Source organism: Chlorocebus sabaeus, chromosome 9 (assembly GCF_047675955.1).
Source record: "Chlorocebus sabaeus isolate Y175 chromosome 9, mChlSab1.0.hap1, whole genome shotgun sequence".
NCBI lineage: Eukaryota > Metazoa > Chordata > Mammalia > Primates > Cercopithecidae > Chlorocebus > Chlorocebus sabaeus.
Window position 1 is genome coordinate 53777672 of NC_132912.1, and position 22738 is coordinate 53800409.

General features: G+C 39.5%; 1 non-coding gene across 1 annotated transcript in view; it reads right to left on the minus strand.

Annotated features, from left to right (window-relative positions):
* Positions 1–22738, minus strand: part of LOC103215870 (uncharacterized) — a 40619-nt gene that overhangs the window by 4186 nt on the left and 13695 nt on the right. The window contains exons 2-8 of the transcript XR_005244105.2: positions 16258–16481; positions 15177–15366; positions 13844–13923; positions 8501–8643; positions 7652–7773; positions 4678–4808; positions 1557–1725 (exon numbers count right to left, since the gene is read on the minus strand). This is a non-coding gene — a transcript (uncharacterized protein). The remainder of the gene's footprint in view (positions 1–1556; positions 1726–4677; positions 4809–7651; positions 7774–8500; positions 8644–13843; positions 13924–15176; positions 15367–16257; positions 16482–22738) is intronic.

Consider the following 22738-nt stretch of genomic DNA (forward strand, 5'->3'; position numbering starts at 1 on the left):
TTAACATATTCACAGCTATATTCTCGGTACAAATTTTCAGGTGTAAGTAACTACTTCTGCTTTTGATAAACAGATAGTATAACTGGTGAAATAGGTACACTCCCATGCAAAGGTGAGAGTACAAGGTAAGACTCCAGAGTCCAGTAAAATATAACAGTCAAGAAAAAAAAAAAAGGTGAGAGTAATTGGGCAGTGGGGAAATCTTGTGTGTGGAAAGAATGAATCTGGAAAACTGTTCTTCCCTAAGACTTCAGCAGGATTTGGATGGTAGAGAGCTTTGTGTACAAGGGTTCCAGTTGTACACAGTTCAGGTCTAATTTCAAAGGCAACTTCTAGTGCAACCTGTGATTCACCCTGTCCTAAAGTGCCATCTGTAAAGGGTCTGGAGATAACCCACAGGCAGCACTGTGAACTCCTGACAGCCCTTCCAGATAAATACCAGGTCAGTGTCTACAGCTGATGACACAGAGCAGAAGATCTGAAAAATAATACTTCTTCAACCAATGGACTGCCAGTCACTATTACTTAGTGTAAAATACTATATTACATATACATATACAATACTATACTACATACTACGTATCTGTGATTTTTTTTTAATTGCGGTGTTTCACATTGAAGCAATGAAATATAAAAACCAAACGTTTATTAAGCTTAAAGGCAACTTAGAAATACTGATGCCAGATAGAAAGATGCTTTAGCCCCAAGTCAGCTGTTTGGAAATGCCCCAACTAAACCAACAGAGGAATCTTGAGGCATAATAAGCGTTCATAGCTTTCCAGCTATACTTGTGCTTGTCTTGAATATGAAAACCTAAGCTGTAGTTATGCCACAGCGCAGAATGTGTTATATTTTACATCACTGAGCCTTAGTTTACAAATGGTAAAAAAAAAAAAAACAGGGAAGGTAAACTGTGAGGTTTCCTTAAGGAGCTGTTACATCCAACAGACTCATGAAAATCTTTGCCAAGTGTCCCCGGTACATAGCTCCTCCCCACTGATGGGCTCAACAGGGAGAAGCTATGCACATGTCTCAATTTTCATATGCTCAATGGCAATACAGGATTCCTAGGATAAAGTAAGGGATATAAATGACACAGCACACTGAAAAGACTGTAATGTTACTTCAGAGTGTTGCAAAATAAAGATCACAGATGAAAGTTTTAGTTCATTGAAGGATGTAATCATGTATATTTCATTAGTGTGTTTTAAAGTCTTATACTGCGTACATTCTTATGTGGGAAAATATATCTTGTTTGTGCTTTATGGATGAAATGTGAACAGGCAAAACTAAAAATAATTTTACAACCCAAATCACCAGATGTTAATGGCTGGTAATTCAACCAGAAACCTGAAAGATAGTATCTATTTCATTGTGATATCAAATATCAGTGACAAGGAAGATTTTATTTGTGGTATTTAAGTGTAGTCCTCTGGAACAAATGACTTGGTTCACAGGCAGCACGCCCACTGCTGAACTGCCACGGCCTGACAGCCTGTCTTATCAGCCAAACTGCTCATTAGGGTTGGCAATCTTCACCTGTGCCTCCAGCTTACATTTCAGCAGGTAATACACATCAGTCTGCTTTTATCATCTTCTGCAGTGAGCTTCCAACACTCCTTCAGCAGTACGGTGCCCCTGCATCTGCAATCCTCCAAACACACCTTGTATACATGTCATTATTTTTCGACTTAATTCAGCTTCCAGCTTTGGAGGCTAGCTTAGCTTAAATAAAGCAAAAATACAAGACAGAGAATATGCAAAGTCAGTCCTGCATTGTAAATATTAAGTGGGCTGACTAATCATTTAATTTTTTAACATTAAAAAAGAATACATTCACCATACAAATTTAATATTTAAATATGAATTTCACAGTGTATTTTGGCATGGGGCACAGGGGACAATAGAGCAGATTCCTCTCCCAATTGTCCCTGTCCCATCCAACCTTTGTTACAGGTCAGAGAGTTCTCCAATTTATAAATATACAACAGAGATAATGTGGCAACCAGGACACAGAGACGTACTGAGAGTACTGCTCAGCTCTCTGCCTAGGCCTGACTCTGCTGATCCCTGACAATGAGCGTTGTGAAATTTAGAGGCAGATCAATACACACACACAAACACACAAAAGAGATACTTCATGGGCAAAAAGCACCAAAGATATAAAACAAAATGTCTGAAAGACCATAAAACAACTTCTGATGAAATGCTGTTTACATTTCGCAGAAGCAAAATATTCACCACCAAACCTACAATTAGCTTAAAAATTACAATAAGTACAATAATTTTGGATCCCACCTCCAATTCATACCTTATCAACATGTAATAATCACACTGCATCTACAACAAAGCTGGATAGACTTTATATGCCGAATACAACTTGTACAGTAAGAAGGTAATTTTTTGAAATACTGTGAATACAACATTTGTATGCCATGCTCTACTTCACAAGTTAAAAGAAAATACGATCATTTCTACTCTCAAAATGTATTGAAATAAAATACAGAAAAGGGTATTCTAATACCAGTTAACATTAAGACAATATATCTCTAAACCAAAGATCTTGGATCTTCTAGAAAGACAAAATCAACCTGTATATACTTGGGTAAGAAAAAAAAATTAAGAGACCAAGAAAGGAGAGAGGATGTTAGCACAGAATCATCTCCCAAAATGGCTTTCCGACGCATTTGACCAGTTTTAAAGTCCATTTGTTTTTCCTCCTTTAGCATCAACAGCCTATATTACCAAGGAAATGCAAAATAATTCAATTTGTATATTAACCAGCTAATCTAGAAATGGTAATATAGTCAATGAAAATACAAAGAAATAAAAAAATGTCAAGGAATTGTTTAAGATGTTTAAGATGACATAGCATAGTGAAAAAATGATCTGATAACACTGGAAGAGTTAATAAGCAAACTCAGGCATGGTTCCCTAACACCACACTTCAAAAGAACTTACAGCGAGAATAAAGGAATAACCCTTTTAAAAAAAATCTAATTTTAGAAAACAATTGCTCAACAGGGAAGTTAGTGTTTTGTAGATCTTTTGGAAAGCTGATTAATTTCTAAGCTAAAAACACATGATCCTTAAGAGAAATGGCTGAGTCCAGGCCCAAGGCAGGAAGAGGGCAAAATGAGCCTGGATTCTCTTGTTGTGTCAGAAGGTAAGAAATGCTAAAGACTAACAGAGACAGTTGACAGGACACAGGATACAGGCTGAGGCTCCCGTGGCCAAATCTGGGACAGCACAGACATCAGAAAGAACAACAACAGTGATGGAAAATAACCCATAGAATAAAACGCAAGTGCATTAGTCAGCAGTGAGACCAAAATAAAGAGGAGAAGTGAAAGCTCTTTGTTAAAAATGCCAGGTAACAAACGTACGAGGAATGACACAGGAAGAACATTCAATTTAAATCACCAGTGCCATAAATGATAGAGAAGATCATAAGGAGGCTAAAATCACTGGATGAAAGAAACCTATACAGAGATATTTAACATAGCATGATATATAAAAGTATGAAAACCTAAATTAGAAAAAATGAAAAATCATACCATAAGAGATAGCCAAGTTTGAATACAGCAATAATAGGCCAGACACAGTGGCTCACACCTGTAATCCCAGGACTTTGGGAGGCCAACGTGGGAGAATAGCTTGAGCCCAGGAGTTCGAGACCAGCCTGGGCAACACAGAACTAATCTCTAGAAAAAAAGAAAAAAATCAGTCGGAGTGGTGGTGCACTCCTGTAGCCCCAGCTACTTGCAGGGTTGAAGTGGGAGGATCACTTGAGCCTGGGAGTTCCAGGCTGCAATGGGCCAAGATCACGCCACTGCACTCCAGCCTGGGAGGCAAAGCAAGACCTTCTCTCAAAAAAAAAAAAAAATACCAATAATAACAAAACATGACTACATAAAGACTGTAAAGACTGTATAGAAAAAGGAAATGCTGAGAATATAGAAATAAAATTACGTATTTTAACTGTAACTATATTAGAAGAGGGTAGGCTTGTAGACAAGGATGACTAGAAGGATATGCAAAAATGAAAGTAGCTAATAACACTCATTATGTCAGTCACTGCGGTAGGTAGTTTATGCACATTGTAACAAACTACATACTAGATTATCTCAAATTTTTCAGATAAATTTTACTGGGAGTCATAAATCAGTACAACAAAACCAATGTTTTGCAAACATCCACTATGTATAAAGGTATACAAATTCTTAACCCAGGCTGAAAAATAATTCACATAAGCCACATATCAGTGTAAACCTACCCATGAGATAATACAACATAATCGAAATAAAACTTTCAGAGACTAGGCATGCGGCTTCTGGACAGCCACAAACTCCCTGACTCTCCTCTAGTGTTTTGGCCACCAAAAGAAAGCCAAGTGAACTCAGGTCTCCTAAAAAACAAAAAAGCAACCAATGGAAGATGGCGTGGTATTTAAGGAACATTTGGGGTCTGTTGAAAAATGCATCCTGTATTTTATTTCTAGAAAAGACTCCCTCGTAATGTCAGGTAAGTGAAGAGCCCTCAGAGACACATGCATACACAAAGAAAAATAAAAAATAGAATGAATCCCAACAAAATGTGTTATGATGGCAGAATTACGGGTGATAAAATCTTCCGTAATATATCTTTTAATTAAAAATAGGAAAAAAGCAGACTTACCCGTGATTATCTATATTCTCTGACCCAAGTGTCTTGGAACCAGAAAATAGCGTCACTCAACTTGAAGCCATCTTAGTGGAGTGAGTGGACATGGAAGTCTGGACCAGTTCATGGGTGGGCCCCACCTCGTCCTGTCAAGACCATCAAGAAAAGGCACTGAGGAAAACACAAAGATCTTGGAGAGACACTGGTTTCACGCACTTTCTCAAAATTATCTTACACACATTTCCCGAAAACTTTTCTTAATGCCTCAAAAAGCAGAGAAGAGACCAGGCACAGTGGTTCACGACTGTAATCCCAGCACTTTGGGAGGCCGAGGTGGGTGGATCACAAGGTCAGGAGATTGAGACCATCCTGGCTAACAAGGTGTAACCTCATCTCTACTAAAAACACAAAAAAGTTATCCAAATGTGGTGGCGGGCACCTGTAGTCTCAGTTACTCAGGAGGCTGAGGCAGAAGAATGGCGTGAACCCGGGAGGTGGAGCTTGCAGTGAGCAGAGATCGCGCCACTGCACTCCTGCCTGGGCAACAGAGCGAGACTCCGTCTCAAAAAAAAAAAAAAGAAGCAAAGAAAATCCTTACAACAAAGCTTGAAATGGACCCCCATCTCCATTAAACTTTTCCAAAGTTCAGGGAGTATATAACCTGATAACCTGAACACCTAACTAGAAAAACCTCAGTTCCAGTGCTACAAGAATGCTAGTTTTTCTAACATTTTAAAATAACCCTGATTTTAACCCAATAAAATTCCACTTCAGAACAAGATATAAATGTTTGAAATCCACTTTAAAATACAGAATGAGGAGACCACTGAGAATGAGAAAAAGACCACTGAGAGCTGGAAAGCACGCTGATTTTGTAGAAATGGAGATGGGCCGTGCAGGCGCCACACAGGTGGCAGTGCCCGTGCTGGGGCCACAGAACAAAGAGGCATGGAGGACAGGACTCTTCTGCTTGGTACAATGAAAACAAGGTATTCTTTTTATTCTACATATTTACAATATGCATTTGAGCCTTTATTATAAGTACAAGAGAGAAATCTTCAATAAATAAAAGCTGCATACGTTACTATTTGTGATGAAAAAATAGATTCAGAAAGAATAATGAGAGTTCAGAGCAATGACTCCTGCCTCACCGATGCACGAAAACCTTGCCTGCCACCAAGGTCAACAAAGACAGCGTGTCTGTCATACAGCACACCCCCAACTCCAGAAAGAGGTGCATAAACCAGCTTCTCCTTATTTAAACAGTGCTACTTTCGTTGTTCAGGAAGAGCACAAGGTTCTGGGAGGAAACTGATGTCACTCATGGCAAAATCTCCTACCCCTAGAAGACAGGACCCAAAAAGCCAGCTTCAGCTGACAAGAAATCAGTAAGTATCTACCGCTGACTAGGGGTTAAAAACGATCCACAGTCCGAACTAGTTCAACCATTGTGGAAGACAGTATGGCGATTCCTCAAGGATCTAGAGCTAGAAATACCATTTGACCCAGCCATTCCATTACAGGGTATATACCCAGAGGATTATAAATCATGTTGCTGTAAAGACACATGCACACACATGTTTATTGCAGCACTATTCCCAACAGCAAAGACTTGGAACCAACCCAAATGTCCATCAGTGATAGACTGGATTAAGAAAATGTGGCACAGGCCGGGCATGGTGGCTCACACCTGTAATCACACCTGTAAAAAGCACTTTGGGAGGCCAAGGCAGGTGGATCACGAGGTCAGGAGATCGAGACCATCCTGGCTAACACGGTGAAACCCCGTCTCTACTAAAAATACCAAAAAAAAAAAAAAATTAGCTGGGTGTGGTGGTGGGCACCTGCAGTCCCAGCTACTCAGGAGGCTGAGGCAGGAGAATGGCATGAATCCGGGAGGCGGAGTTTGCAGTGAGCCAAGACTGTGCCACTGCACTCCAGCCTGGGTGACAGAGTGAGACTCTGTGAAGAAAAGAAAGGAAAGAAAGGAAAGGAAGGAAAGGAAGGAAAGGAAGGAAAGGAAGGAAAGGAAGGAAAGGAAGGAAAGAAAGGAAGGAAGGGAAGGGAAGGGAAGGGAAGGGAAAGAAGGAAGGAAGGAAGGAAGGAAGGAAGGAAGGAAGGAAGGAAGGAAGGGAGGAAGGGAGGGAGGGAGGGAGGGAGGGAAGGAAGGAAAGGGAAAGAAAGGAAAGAGAGAGAGAGAAAGAGAGAGAAAGAAGGAAAGAAAGAAGGAAAGAAGAAAGGAAGGAAGGAAGGAAAGGAAGGAAGGAAGGAAGGAAGGAAGGAAGGAAGGAAGGAAGGAAATGTGGCACATGTACACCATGGAATACTATGCAGCCATAAAAAAGGATGAGTTCATGTCCTTTGTAGGGACACCGATGAACCTGGAAATCATCATTCTGAGCAAACTATCGCAAGGACAGAAAACCAAACACTGCATGTTCTCACTCATAGGTGGGAACTGAACAATGAGAACACTTGGACACAGGGTGGGGACCATAGCACACTGGGGCCTGTTGTGGGGTAGGGGGAGGGGAAAGGGATAGCAGCACACCAACATGGCACATGTATACATATGTAACAAACCTGCACGTTGTGCACATGTACCCTAGAACTTAAAGTATAATAATAATAATAATAATAATAATAATAAAAGAAACATCCAAATGCATGCTTTCTAAAGAGCATGATTGATGGGGTCAGTCACCACCACCAACAACAAAAAAAGATCGACAGTCCAAGGGCTTAAACCATGACCCTAAAGAAGGGCATCATGCCATACTGGAATAGCATCCCTCTAGCTGTAAGACAAGAGGTCAGAGAAGAGGGGATTTTGGTAACACCTTTGTAGGCCTACACATAGCTGGCTTACTTTTAAAACCTCCAGCAAGGCCATCTTCCCTTGTTTGGCCATTTTTCAGTTTTCCTGAGAAATTAAGCCATCCCAAGAATCTTATGTGTAATTCTAGTATGTTCTACAACAAGAGAATACCTGCCATGTGAATTTGGTTTTTACTTTTCAAGTGTGCTCCTCTTAAATAACCATAAAGTGGCATCTGCTGGTCACATTTCATGTTTGTTCGGATATCCTCTGGGTTTGTCAAATCTTCCATCCTAGAAAAATAAACACAACCATACAGCAGAGATCAATGCCAAAAGTTCCTATACTTCCTTTCATGTGTCAATGACTCATCACACTCTTGTCCACTAAGCACGTCATTTAGAAAACTAGAAAATGAAGAAATAAGGAAGCACCGTTCACCATCCAGCAGCGGAAAAGGGGCAGGCACACAACTATGTCTCTAGGCTGAAAGTGACATTCATTTCGGAAGACACCAGACAGGCAGATGACATCCACCTGGGGTCAGGCAAGAGTGAAGAACATGTTCACAAAATCCCTTTCTGGAAGAGGGTGAGCCTGTGCTCTGGCATTTGTGCTGTGGTTTGGATTCTGGCAGGTGGAGAAAGGGTACTCCAGGCTGAGAAAACCACAGCACAAAGAAGAGCACAAAGGAAGGAAACTGAAGGCACACACGAGGACTCAAGCACCCGGGCACGAAGGCAGCATCACTGAAAACTGAGGCTAAGTGTAGGATGGGGCCACATCCTGTAGCCTTAAATGCTTCCAAGTCTTCCCATTCTCCTAAACATCTCATAATTAATTTACTTCCAAAGACACAGCATCTTTAAGCAATGATATAAGTAGACATTTTCCATCAACTACACTTCTACCACCACTATTCAAACAGGCACAAAATAAATCCAATCACTGTTCTTCTTCTAGCCTTTTTAGCTTTGAAATATATGGCCCAGGAAGAAAAAGTTTATAATCACTTTTTACCTGTCTGCCAGGATATAAGGGTGAGAAGTCTGCCCTGTGAAAGGCCTAAACTTCATAACTGTAATAAAATGGCCCAGATTGTGCATTTCTTGGTTTTGTTACTCTCCAGGGATCATTCCAGAAAAGTAGAACAGCTTGGCACCCTAAACATTAAAGGAAAATTAAAAATTAAATTTCAATTAAGTTCTTGTCAAAACTGCAACAAAATAAAAGCTCTAAACAAGAAGCAATCCTAGGAAGGGAGACTTCCAGCAAAGCCACTGTCCTGAGGCTTCCAGAGCCTTGCTGGCTTCTTTCAGGACTTATTAGAACCCCACAGAGGCAGACTGCTCTGCACCCGAGCAGGGGCATCCATCTAAGTATGGTGAGGAGAGGGAGGTGAGGCCTCTGAGCACAGAAACGGTTCTGTAGCCGATGGACCAGAGCAGTATGGAAAGGAAGGGGCAGTGCCTGGTCTTGTAACTGGGAGAAACTTCTGATGTACTCTATTAAGTCCCGACCCCAAACACCCAGACACTGCCTGGTGCAGCAGGTACAGAGACAAATGAGATACACCAAGAGGCCCAGAATAAGCGCTCTCTTGAGGGAAACCTTCCAGAGACTGGGAACACATACACAAAGGGAATTCAGGAGGCAAATGCTAGAGAGACATTAAGTAATGTCTCTTCAGTTTTTTGTTTGTTTGTTTGTTTTTTGAGACAGAGTCTCACTCTGTCACCCAAGCTGGAGTGCAGTGGCACAATCTCAGCTCATTGCACCCTCTGCCTCCCAGGTTCCAGTAATTCTCACATCTCAGCCTCCAGAGTAGCTGGGATTACAGGCATGCGCCACCACACCTGATGAATTTTTGCATTTTTAGTAGAGACGGGGTTTGGCCATATTGCCCTGAGCTCCAAACTCCTGGCCTCAAGTGATCTGCCCGACTCTGCTTTCCAAAGTGCTGGGATTACAGGCAGGAGCCACTGTGCCTGCCTCTTCAGTCTGTTTTAAAAGGATTATGCTATCAGTATCTAACAATTATTTCTCTTCCTACCAGGAAAACTTCTGTCCAGAACATGTGTTTTAATTGCTTGTTTTCTTCAGTTGCTTATTATGCTTGAAGGAGTCGAGGTGGGTGAGAACTCCCATAATTTTAGGAAAGCCATGTACTTGACAGATGTTTAGAAACTCAAAGGTTTCCATTTCAAACCCAAAGCTGGCATCTATAAGCATCGGTATCTACAAGCAGAACACATCATTTCTCAAAGAAACTACCAAAACAGACCACCTACACTAGGGGTTGGCAACTGGCCCATGGGCCAAATCCAGCCCATCACCTGTGTTTGTAACTAAAGTTTTATTGGAACACAGCCACGTTAATTCATTTACATATTGTCTATGGCTGCCTGGGCACTACCACTGCAGAGCTAAGTAGCTGTAAAAGACATGATCCACAAAGCCGAAAATATTTACTATCTGGCCCTCGACAGAAAAGTTCCACTTCAGACTAAATCAAATGACTACACAGGCATCACCCAGAGGAACCACCACCCTCTGACTTGCTCTAAAAGGCAACCATAAGACAATGCCCACTAGGATATAAACTTTCATTTTAAGAATTCTAATGCGTGAGAAGTAACTCAGAAAAGGCTGGGTCTTGGGCCGGGCGCGGTGGCTCAAGCCTGTAATCCCAGCACTTTGGGAGGCCGAGACGGGCAGATCACGAGGTCAGGAGATCGAGACCATCCTGGCTAACCTGGTGAAACCCCATCTCTACTAAAAAATACAAAAAACTAGCCGGGCAAGGTGGCGGGTGCCTGTAGTCCCAGCTACTCAGGAGGCTGAGGCAGGAGAATAGCGTAAACCCGGGAGGCGGAGCTTGCAGTGAGCTGAGATCTGGCCACTGCACTCCAGCCTGGGCGACAGAGCAAGACTCCGTCTCAAAAAAAAAAAAAAAAAAAAAGGCTGGGTCTAACCTGGCCCTTACCTAAGAAATCCTAATTTAAAGAAATGAAGTTTTCTGTAAGGTATTTTTAAGCTAAATAACAGGTCTCTGACATCCAAAGAATGGGAAGAAAGTGATAATCAATGAAATATATTAAATAGGTACAGAAAATCAACCTCTTCTTTCAATCTCTTCATAGAAAAAAAAAAAAAAAATCTGTTTTTTGCCGGGAAGTATGCAGTGGAAACCTCCATCTTACATGTTAATTTCTATAACTCAATTGCTCAGAAATTTTTTTTTTTTTTTTTTTTTTTTTGAGACGGAGTCTCACTCTGTCACCTAGGCTGGATGCAGTGGCGCAATCTCAGCTCACTGCAAGCTCCAACTCCTGGGTTCACGCCATTCTCCTGCCTCAGCCTCCCGAGTAGCTGGGACTATAGGTGCCCGCCACCACACCCGGCTAATTTTTTTTGGCATTTTTAGTAGAGACGGGGTTTCACCGTGTTAGCCAAGATGGTCTCGATCTCCTGACCTCATGATCCGCCCGCCTCCGCCTCCCAAAGTGCTGGGATTACAGGTGTGAGCCACCGCGCCCGGCATAGAAATTTTTTTAAATAGCTACCAGTTTAGAATTAAGTCAAAAAACAGTAAGATTATGATGAATGGTAGTCTATAAGAAAATACAAGCAGATAAGACCAATTTTTAAAATTTAAGACACTTCAAAGATGCAAAATTATTTCAGAATTGATTCCTGGAAACTTCTAGGTTTAATATTAAAGACATTTTTGCTCCTCTATTTCCATAGATAACTAAAAATAACACAAAATGGAAACAGAAATGCCCATCTTTGATTAAACTAGGAAACATCCGTAATCTGAAACCACAGAATATATGAAGGTGGGCTTGTAAGAAAGCACGGCTGCCACTGTGGACCAAGGCAGCAAGCAGAGCTCTCCAGCAACACTGTACCAGCTCAAAGAACAGGTGGAGAATCCTCACACCACATCTGATGCCACAGAATGCCAAGGGGCAAGCAGCTGGTTGTAGGGTCAGAAAGAACAGGAACCAAACAGTCCCTCAGCTGCCAAGCTTTGTCATCTAAGCCAGTGTTACTCCCCTAATCCACACACTCACGTACACACCCAAATCCATGTATTGTGTGTGTCTCTGCCATACTCAGGAGGCTTTGACAACCCAGAGCAGAGCAATCAACATAAGCTAGGCTAAATAAATTATGGTGCATCCATAGAATGGAATATTATATTAAAAAGGAGGAGGCAGAGCTACAGTACTTACTGATTATATACCTCCAAGATATATTACATGAAAAAAGCAAAGCATAGAAGAGTGTGTAAAATAAGCTACCATTTGTGTTTTTAAAGGGTGGCATGTGTGTTTATATGTATCTGGAAGGATACTGCTCTGCAGGGCCCTGAGAGACCAGCGGTTAGAGCAAGGTAAGAGAAAACCGCATTGTGTGTACCTTGCATTAGTTAGAGTGCTTTACCAAATGTGTGTGTTCCTTTTAAAAATCTTAAAAAGATTTACATAGGCATCTCTCTCAATGACGGTTAAGAGGCTGGGAAGAGGAGCAGGGGTGGGAGGACAAAGAGGGAAAGGTTAACAGGTACAAAAATACAGTTAGATAGAGTAAATTCCAGTGTCCAACAGCACACTAGGGTGACTATAATTTATTATATAATTCAGAATGACTAAAAGAATGAAATTGAAATGTTCCTAAAACAAAGAAATGATAAATGTTTGAAGTGATGGATATCCTAATTACCCTGATTTGATCATCACACACTGTATGCTTCTATCAAAATACCACATGTACCCCATAAATATTATATATCCATAATAATGAAAAACAAAAAAGTAAAGGCATCTCTTAATATGTATGTCTTTAAAATTAGAAACTTGCTACATTTTAAATAAAAGAGAAACAAATGATCTCTATGAACTATTTCAAGTACACATGATTTATACACAACTTTATTACGTTAATAATAACACTTATTTTTACTAATAGTAGCATTACGGGTTCAAAATTTGAAAGTTATTTAGTTTTCTGACATTACAATGGCACAACTTTAAAATCTGTATTACTTTTCACTTTATATTTTAGGGTTCTTCCTGGGCCAAAGGATAAAATCTGTAGCTCTAGGAAAAAACTAAATAAAAGGCTGGGTGCAGTGGCTCAAGCCTGTAATCCTAGCGCGTTGGGAGGTTAAGGCAGGGGGATCCCCTGAGGTCAGGAGTTCAAGACCAGCCTGGCCAACATGGTGAAACCCTGTCTGCAATTAAAACAAAACAAAACAAAACAAAAAATACATAAAAATGAAAAAAACAGGGTATCTGTCACCCCACACTTCCTAATCAATATGGCGTATTTTTTTGCTAATTCTTTTTTTTTTTTTGATGGAGTTTTGCTCTTGTTGCCCAGGCTGGAGTGCAATGGCACGATCTCAGCTCACCACAATCTCTGCCTCCCAGGTTCAAGCAATTCTCCTGCCTCAGCCTCCTAAGTAGCTGGGATTACATGCATGCGCCACCTCACCTGGCTAATTTTGTATTTTTAGTAGAGACGGGGTTTCACCATGTTGGTCAGGGTGGTCTCGAACTCCCGACCTCAGGTGATCCGCCCACTTCAGCCTCCCAAAGTGCTGGGATTACAGTTGTGGGCCACTGCACCCAGACATTTTTTTTTTTGCCAATTTGTGTTTTATTTTTGCTAAATTAAAAAAAATAAAATATCAGAAATAGTGAACATTATCATTTCCATAAATGCAAGAGCATGTATGTTTTCCACACACTGAGTACTATCCAGATTTTCTACTGATAAACTCTGACCACTTCTTCAGGCAATTCATGTACTTACTTTAGCATTATCATTAAGGATGAAGGTTCTAGAACCATCAGGAACAAACGGTCCATCTTCACAGAAGTTACTTAACTGCTGGGAGGCTCTATTTCATCTTATGTAAACTACAGATAATACCTACTCACCTGAAGGGTGTATCAAGGGTTTATGTAAGCTAAATTTGTAGAAAGCAGTTAGCACAGTGCCAGGAAGGGTCCAAGAAGAAATGGTACTTACTATGACATATTTGTATGTATATATGCATGCATGTTAATATGCTGTTATTAGCTGTGTTCATTAAAGATTTTCTCTATCCTGTGATTTGCTTTTAGATTTTGGAATACATTTCATTGTGCACATTCCATTTGTATTACTAATATAACAACATTTATTACTATTATTATCATCATCAATTCAATCACATCTACTATATCCCTGAAGAGATGACCATGATTCCTTTAATAATCATAAAACTCTCTTCCCTTCACAGGGTAAATAACCTATCACAACACTGTAAGTCTCCATCAGCACCCCAGGCTGCCCCTGCTGACTTACCAGATCTGCTACTTTAGCCAGATCAACCATCATGTTAATGTCACACCCACATTCAATAATGGCGAATCTGTGCTTTTTACCTATAAGTGAAAAGATGAAAATTTTACTTTAAAAAGACCCTGAAAAAACTCTAAGCATCAGCTCTAACTTTCATTTTTAACTGCATCCAGTAAAACAACATATACGTTTATAGGAGTGTACCAGAAGTTCATTTTTATAGGCAAAAACTGGTAAAATAAAATAAATTCCATCCTGTTTTTCTTGCTGTGTTCTAAATTTAAATAATATCAAAAGTCTACCCAGATAAATAAAAGTGCTCGAACAGGGAAAATTCTGACTGGACAGGCTCCATGATAACCATGATCCTGCTGTTCAGTTCCAGGTATCTTCACCTCTAACAAAACTTCCCGTATTCCCACTATCGCTAAAAACTTCCTCAAACATAATGCAACAGAATATTCAAAACGATAATTATGTCTAAATTAAGGTAAAAAGAAAACGGTCAAGAAAATATGGGCTGGGCACAGTGGCTCACGCCTGTAGTCCCAGCACCTTGGGAGGCCAAGGCAGACGAATCCCTTGAGCCCAGGAATTTTGAGACCACCCTGTGCCACATGGGAAAACCCCATCTCTACAAAAAGAAAAAAAAAAAAAAATTAGCCAGGCGTGGTGGCATACACTACTCAGGAGGCTAAAGTAGGAGGATTGCTTGATACTAGGAAGTTGAGGCTGCAATGAGCTGTAATCGCATCACTGTACTCCAGCCTGTGCTACAGAGTAAGACTCTGTCTCGAAAAAAGGAAAAGAAAATACGGTTGCGCCAAAGATAAAGAAAAGTCTCAATCCAACTATATTATTGCAGTAACAAGAGATTTCAAAGTGTGCATTGCCATTCTACCACTGGAAGTTTATTTCATCTTCCCTCAAACTTGGAAACGTCACCATCTCCCAAAGCTGACAAATTCTCATGGGAAAAAGAGAAAAGGCGCACTTCCACCAGCATGTGGCTTCGTAAGGGCAAGCATGTGCACCTGGCACATAGGAGGTACATTCTATCTGTTACATGATGTGTTCACAGTGACCAGGCCTGCTAGGCCCTTCCAAGGAACATGCTTGGCAAAGCCATAGAGCAGTCAGGATAAGACATGTATCACATCCTTATCTCTGGGAACTTACCCTTTTCTGAAGTTATAGCTAACTTAGTAAAAGTATAAGAGAGGAAACATGATATGAAAATATTTAACACGTTCCACTCAAGAAAACAACAAACACACGCATGTCCGTCAGATGACAATAGTCACGCCAACTCTGTGTCTGTAGCAGCATCTCCTACCTGACACGATCGTCACAGGGTCTCTGATCTCGGTCAACTTCTGCCGGGTGAAGCTCTGAATGAGGCATTGTATCAAAGTGCGCTTTCCAACTTTGGAGGCCCCATCACCACTGCCACTATTGGTGGGGGCTCTAGTGGAGTTTGATCAACCACTGGAATATGATGCTTTTTTGTCTTCAAATCCTGACTCCTAGTCATTAAAAAAAAAGGAAACTCATTTTCAAAATAGAGTGAAAGGCATCAACCTTATAAGTAGACTTTTTTTAGTAGACTTATAGATATGAGTACTTTAGTATATTTCATAGAGAGTACAAAACAATATGTAAATATAATTAACCTGTCAATTATTAACTTGTTAACTACTGGCCCCCATCCAAATAATTGCTGTTCAATAAAGATGTAACAAGATGACTTCAATAGTATAGACAGCTGAAAATTAAACACTCCTTAAACCTGACTGCTTTATGAGTGATTTTAATAGTTTTTTTAAAAACCTAAAGGTAAATACCGAGGCAGTGCATCATAACAGATAAGAGCAGAGGCTCTGGAGTTAAGTTGGGCTCTCCTATTTACTAGTTATATGATTGGAGGTAACTCGTTTTCTTGACCTCAGTTTTCTTACCCAAAAAATGAGAGCAAGAATGATTCCTAGTCTGGTAAGGCTGCTGGAAGGATTTAGTTGAATAACGTTTAAAGTACACTGCTAAGAATATCACAAGGACTCACTAAATAAAGCTATGTTAGTATTAAATATTGTAACTTTTGTATTTTATATTACAACTTTGTAAAACATATCTGGGGGGGAAGCACATTTATCACCATAGAAACAGTTTAAAGTTTAGGAAGAAACAAATTCTATAAATTCTTGTATCTTGGGCAAGAAACACCAAGCAGTGTGCAGATGCTGGAAGCAAGGCAGCTTCTACGGGAGGTCTTCTCAATTTTAGTGAAAGTCACACAGCATGCATCTGCATGTCCTTTGGAGTGGGACTAAACTCGTAAATCCAAATGTCACCTGTGAGAGGCTCCTAGTATTTAAAAAGAATCAATGGAAGAAGCATCAGACTGTAGCTAAACATACCTGTGAAAGGATCGAGCCATCCGCACAGCAGACTGAACTGCAAAGGCTTTGGGATTTCTCTTCCGGGCATCTTCTTCGTCTCCTAGTTGGAGATCCTGCAGATGCCGCTTCTTTTTCTTTTCAGTTTTGGGCCCACTGTTTTTCTTTCTGTAAAATTTCTTTCTGTGTTTCTTCTGGTCTTTAGTCTCCATAGTGGCTATTTACCAATAACAAGTCACTCTAACCTACAAGGAAGAAGGTTGGGGTAAGAAGGTGGGAGAAGCATTTTACAATCCAGGCAATACCCAGGGAAAAACAGTAAATTTCATATATTTCGTTATGAAGAGATGATGTATATGTTGCTTCTTTGAGATTGTCTGCATAGACAATCATGTCATCTGTGAGCAAAGGCAGTTTTATTTGTTCCTTTCTCATCTCTGTTGTTTCTTTCTTACCTTTTATTTTCTTTTCTTATCACATTTGCTAGAACTTCCAGTATGATACTAAATAGGAGTGGTGAGGGTGACACTCTTTCCTTGTTTTAAATCTTAGAGGAAAGGCATCTAGCTTCTCACCATGAAATACGATGTTACTTGCAGGGTGGTGGTTGTAGCTATTCTTTATCAAGTTAAGGAAATTCCCCTCTATTCCAAGTTTGCTGAGAGTTTTCATCATGAATGGGTGTTGGATATCACATACTTTTTATTTATTGATATGACCACATGATTTTTCTTCTTCGATATGATGGATTACATTTATTGATTTTCAAATGTTGAACTAGCTTCACATACCTGGAATAAATCTCTCTTGTTGTGATTTATAATTCTTTTTATACAATAGTTCATTCAATTTGCATATATATATATGCACACACACACACACACACACACACACACACATATATATATATATTTTTTGAGATTGAGTCTTGCCCTGTCACCCAGGCTAGAGTGCAGTGGTGTGATCTTGGTTCACTACAACCTCCGCCTCCCGGGTTCAAATGATTCTCCTGCCTCAGCCTCTCCAGTAGCTGAGATTATAGGCACCCGCCACTGTGCTGGGCTAATTTCTGTATTTTTAGTAGAGATGGGGTTTCACCATCTTGGCCAGGCTGGTCTTGAACTCCTGACCTCAAGTGATCCACCTGCCTCGGCCTCCCAGAGTGCTGGGATTACAGGCATGAGCCACCACATCCAGCTATCAATTTGCCAATATTTTGTTGAGAATTTTGCTTCTCTGTTTAAAAGAGATATTAGTCTATGCTTTTCCTTTCTTGTAATTTTTTTATCTGCTTTTGGTATTAGAGTTATGCTAGCCTTACAGAATGAGTTAGGGAATATTCCTTCTACTTTTATTTTCTGAAAGAGATTGCAGAAAGTTGGTGCCATCTCGGCCAGGTGTGGTGGTTCACGCCTGTAATCCCAGCACGTCGGGAGGCCGAGGCGGGCGGATCACAAGGTCAGCAGATCGAGACCATCCTGGCTACCACAGTGAAACCCCATCTCTACTAAAAAATACAAAAAAAATTAGCCAGGTGTGATGGCGGGCGCCTGTCTTCCCAGCTACTCGGGAGGCTGAGGCAGGAGAATGGCGTGAACCTGGAAGGTGGAGCTTGCAGTGAGCCGAGATTGCACCACTGCACTCCAGCCTGGGTGATAGAGTGAGACTCCATCTCAAAAAATAAAAATAAAAAAAAGAAAGTTGGTGCCATCTCTTCCTTAAATGGTGAAATTTTCCAGTGAAACCATCTGGGGCAAGTGCTTTCTCTTTTGGAAGATTATCAGTTTTTGATTTATTTAATAGGTACAGGTTTATTTAGATTACCTCTTTCTGTTTCTGTTCTCCTAAGAGAACCCTATGAAACCTGAAGAAATTACAGCACAAGGTACCTGTAAGGCACATGAGGTAACTGTGAGGTGCAGGGAAGGTGGACCACTAGGCAGCCAATGCAAGGGCAAGGGTACGAAAATGCTTTTGAAAATAACATAAGATGATACAGAAACTTCACTATGGAGGACAGAAGATCAAGTTGCCAGTCCATTTGAGGAGGACTCCACCTTTAAGAACCCCCCCTCATCCTATGCAGCCAGACAACTAAACCTTCCACTGCCAGAAATAAATGGAAGGTTTATCTTTTAGATAAATTAAACCACAGTAGCCCTGAGCCCAGGGACACTGGGCACACAGACACACATGTGGATAGGCTACAGTATCCTACATATACCAACAGGCACAATTATCAACCCTCTGCTTCTATTCAGCTTCCATAACAGTTGCAGTCAAATGTGTAGGCCTTAGCAGAAAACTAAGTTATTTTCATGAGAAGAAAGCTGACCAGCTCACCAAAAAGACTCACGAAAACCTAAAAGAAATACACAAATTCCTAGATACACACAACCTACCAAGATTGAACCATAAAGAACTTCAAAACCTGAACCGACCAGTAACAAATAATGGGATCAAAGCCTTAATAAAAAATACCAACAAAGAAAATCCTGAAAGCAATAGCTTCACTGCTGTATTTTACCAAATATTTACAGAAGAACTAATACCAATCCTACTCAAACTATTACAAAAATAGAGGAGGAAGGAATATTTCAATGGCTGATACTTAAACCAAAGACACATTAAAAAAGAAAACTACAGGCCAATATCCCTAAGGAAAATTTGAGGCAAAAATCCTCAAGAAAATTTACAAGCAAAACAAATTCCACAACGTATTAAAAAAGTATTCATAATGACCAAGTGGAATTTATCCAGGAATGGAAGGATGGTTCAACATATGCAAATCAATGTGATCATATCAACAGAATGAAGGACAAAAATTATATAATCATGTCAATTGATGCTGTAAAAGCATTTGATAAAATTCAACATTTTATTGTAAAAACGCTTAAAAAACAGGGTATAGAAGAAACACACCTCAACACAATAAAACTCATATAAGACACACCCATAAGTAGTATCTTACTGAATGGGAAAAAAAACTGAAACCCTTTTCTCTAAGATCTAGAACAAGAGATGCCCACTTTCACCACTATTAATTCAGTATTAATTGAGCTTTTTCTGGAAGTACTGGAAGTTGTAGCTAGAGCAATCAGACAAGAGAAGGAAATAAAACACATCCAAATTGGAAAGAAATCAAATTATAATTATTTGCAGACAATCTCTTATAATTGGAAACACCTCAAGACTCCAAAAAACTATTAAAACTGGTAAATTCAAGAAAGTTGCAGGATACATAATCAACATTAAAAAAATCTGTAGCGTTTTTCCATGTGAACATCAAACATTTTGAAAAAAACTAAGAAAGCAATCCCATTTACAATAGCTACAAATAAAATGAGGAATAAACTTAACCAAAGAAATGAATGATTGCTACAATGAAAACTATAAAACACTGATGTAAGAAATTGAAGAGGGCACCAAAAATGGAAAGAATTCCACCTTCATGGACTGGAGGAATCAATATTGTTGAAGTGTCAATATAACTCAAAGAAAGCTACAGGTTAAATGCAATCCCTATCAAAATATCAATGACATGCTTCACAAAAATAGAAAGAATAATTCTAAAATCTATATGGAACCACAAAAGGTCCAAAATAGGCAAAGCTATCCTGAGCATAAAGAACTAAACTGGAAGGATGAGATTACCTGACTTCAAATTATACCATAGACCTATAGTAACCCAAACAACATGCTACTGGCATAAAAACAGACAAAAAGACCAATGAAACACAATAGAGAATCCAAAAGAAATCCATCCATCTACAGTGAGCTCATTTTCAATAAAGGTGCCAAGAACATACATTGGAGAAAGGATAATCTCTTTTAAAAATAGTGCTGCAAAAATAGGATATCCATATGCAGAGGATCTCTCATCATATATAAAAACCAAACCAAAACAGATTAAAGACTTAAATCTAAGACCTTAAACTATGAAACTACTACAAGAAAACACTGGGGAAATTCTCCAGGACATTAAACTGGGAAAAGATTTCTTAACCAAAACCCCACAAGCACGGACAACCAAAGCAAAAGTGGACAAATGGGATCCCATTAAGTTAAAAAGCCTCTGCACAGCAGAAGAGACAATCAACAAAGAGAAAATCCACAAAATGGGGAAACATATTTGCAAACTATCCATTTGATAAGGGATTAATAACCAGAATATATAAAAAGCTCAAACAACTGTATAGAGAAAAATTTAATAATCTGATTTTAAAATGGGCAAAAGATCTTAATAGACGTTTCTCAAAAGAAAAAAATACGAAAGGCTAACAGACTTAGGAAAAGGTGATCAACATCACTGATTATCAGAGAAATGCAAATCAGAACTATGAGGAGATATCATCTCACCCCAGTTAAAACGGCTTTTATTCAAAAGACAGGCAATAGTAAATGCTGGTGAGGATATGGAAAAAAGCGAACCCTTGCATACTGTTGGTGGGAATGTAAATTAGTGCAACCACTATGGAGAACAATTTGGAGGTTCCTCAAAAAACTAAAAATAGAGCTACCAAAGGATCCAGCAATCTCACTGTTAGATATATACATGAAAAAGAAAATCAATATATCGAAGACATAGCTGCACTCCTATGTTTACTGCATTACTATTTGCAATATCCAAGAGGTGGAAGCAACCTAAGTGTCCACCAACAGATGAATGAACAAAGAAAATGTGCATATATACGATGGAGTACTATTCAGCCCTAACAAAGAATGAGATTCTGTCATTAGTGACAACACGGAATGGTGCTGGAGGATATTATTTTAAGTGAAGTAAGCCAGTCACAGAAAGATAAACTGCACATTCACACTCATTTTGGGGAGCTAAACATTAAAACAAATTCACAGAGATAGAGTAGAATGGTTGTTACTTGAGGCTGGCAAGTATAGTCGGTGGGGGGAAAGTGAGGATAGTAAATAGGTACAAAATATAGTTACAATAAATAAGATCTATTAATTGGCAGCATAACAGGGTAACTATAGTCAGCAATCGCTTTTTGTACATTTTAAAATAACTGCATATAACTGAATTGTTTATAATACAAAGAAATGATAAATGTTTGAGATGATGGATATCCCATTTACCCTGATGGGATTATTATACATTATATGTTTGTATCAAAATATCTCATGTACCCCATAAATAAGTATACCTAGTATGTACCCATAAAAACTAAAAAGACCCATGAATGCTGACATCTGGGGATCCCCTAATACAACAGCGGGTTCTGGCTGATCATCCCACAGGGAAGCCATTCAGCAGCCACACAGTTCCCCATACACACACACACCGCTAGTAACCAGCTTTGTTAGTGTATAAACCTTAAGATATGTGCAGACAATATCACAAGTCATAAGGGAAATGGAAAGCAAGACCACAATGAGGTACAACTTCGCACCCATTAAAATGGCTATTATAATGCAAACAAACAAAAGATGGAACATAACAAGTGTTGACAAGGATATGGAGAAAATGAAACCCTTGTGCATTACTAATGGTAGTGTAAAGTGCTGGACTGCTCTGGAGAGCAGCATGGTGGTTCCTCAAAAAGTTGAACACAGAATGATGATATGACCCAGTAATTCCACTTTGAGGTACACAGCCCCAAGAATTAAATGCAGGGACTCAAAAAGATATTTGTATAGCAATGTTCACAGCAACATTACTCACAGTAGCTGGAAGGTGCAAGCAACACCAAGCCCACCGGTAGATGAATAAACAAATGTGACATATGCACGCAATGGAATATAATTTGAGTATTATTCCATTTTAAAGGAAGGAGATTCTGACGCATTGGATGAACAATGTGGATGAACGATGAAACCTTGAATACATTATGCTAAGGGAAATAAGCCGAACACAAAAAGACAAATACTGTATGATTCCACTTATATGAGGTACCTAAGATACGCAAAGTCATAGAGGCAGAAAGTGGAATGGTGGTTAACAGGGACTGGAAGACGACTGGAGTTAGGAATTACTGTTTTACAGGTACAGAGCTTCAAATGAAAAAGTTCTAGAAAGGAATGGTGGGAATCATTGCAAAACATTATGAATATAGTTTAAGCAACTGAATTGTACACTTAAAATAGTTAATATGATACATGATACATTTTATGTTACATGTATTTTGCCCAATGAAAAAATAAAAATATATAAGCACAGAGCAAATGATCACCAGGCCTTTGAAGAAAGCCTATTAAATAAAATTAAGAAACCAGAACACCAGGTGGCAATGGGGCGAATCAAAGAGGTGGGCAGAGAAAACAGAATGCAAGGGCAAGGTCAAGAGAACACTTTTGACAACTGAAAGTAAGAACATATGAAAATGTCACCAGAAAGATAGAAAATCAAGGTAAATTAGATACCAGAAAATTAAACACAAAATACAAAAAATGAGAGGAAGATGACAAAAATTAGAAAATCAACTCAAGAGGTTCAACATCTAACAAGAGATCCAGAAGAAACAGGGAAGTTGGAGGGGAAGAAAAT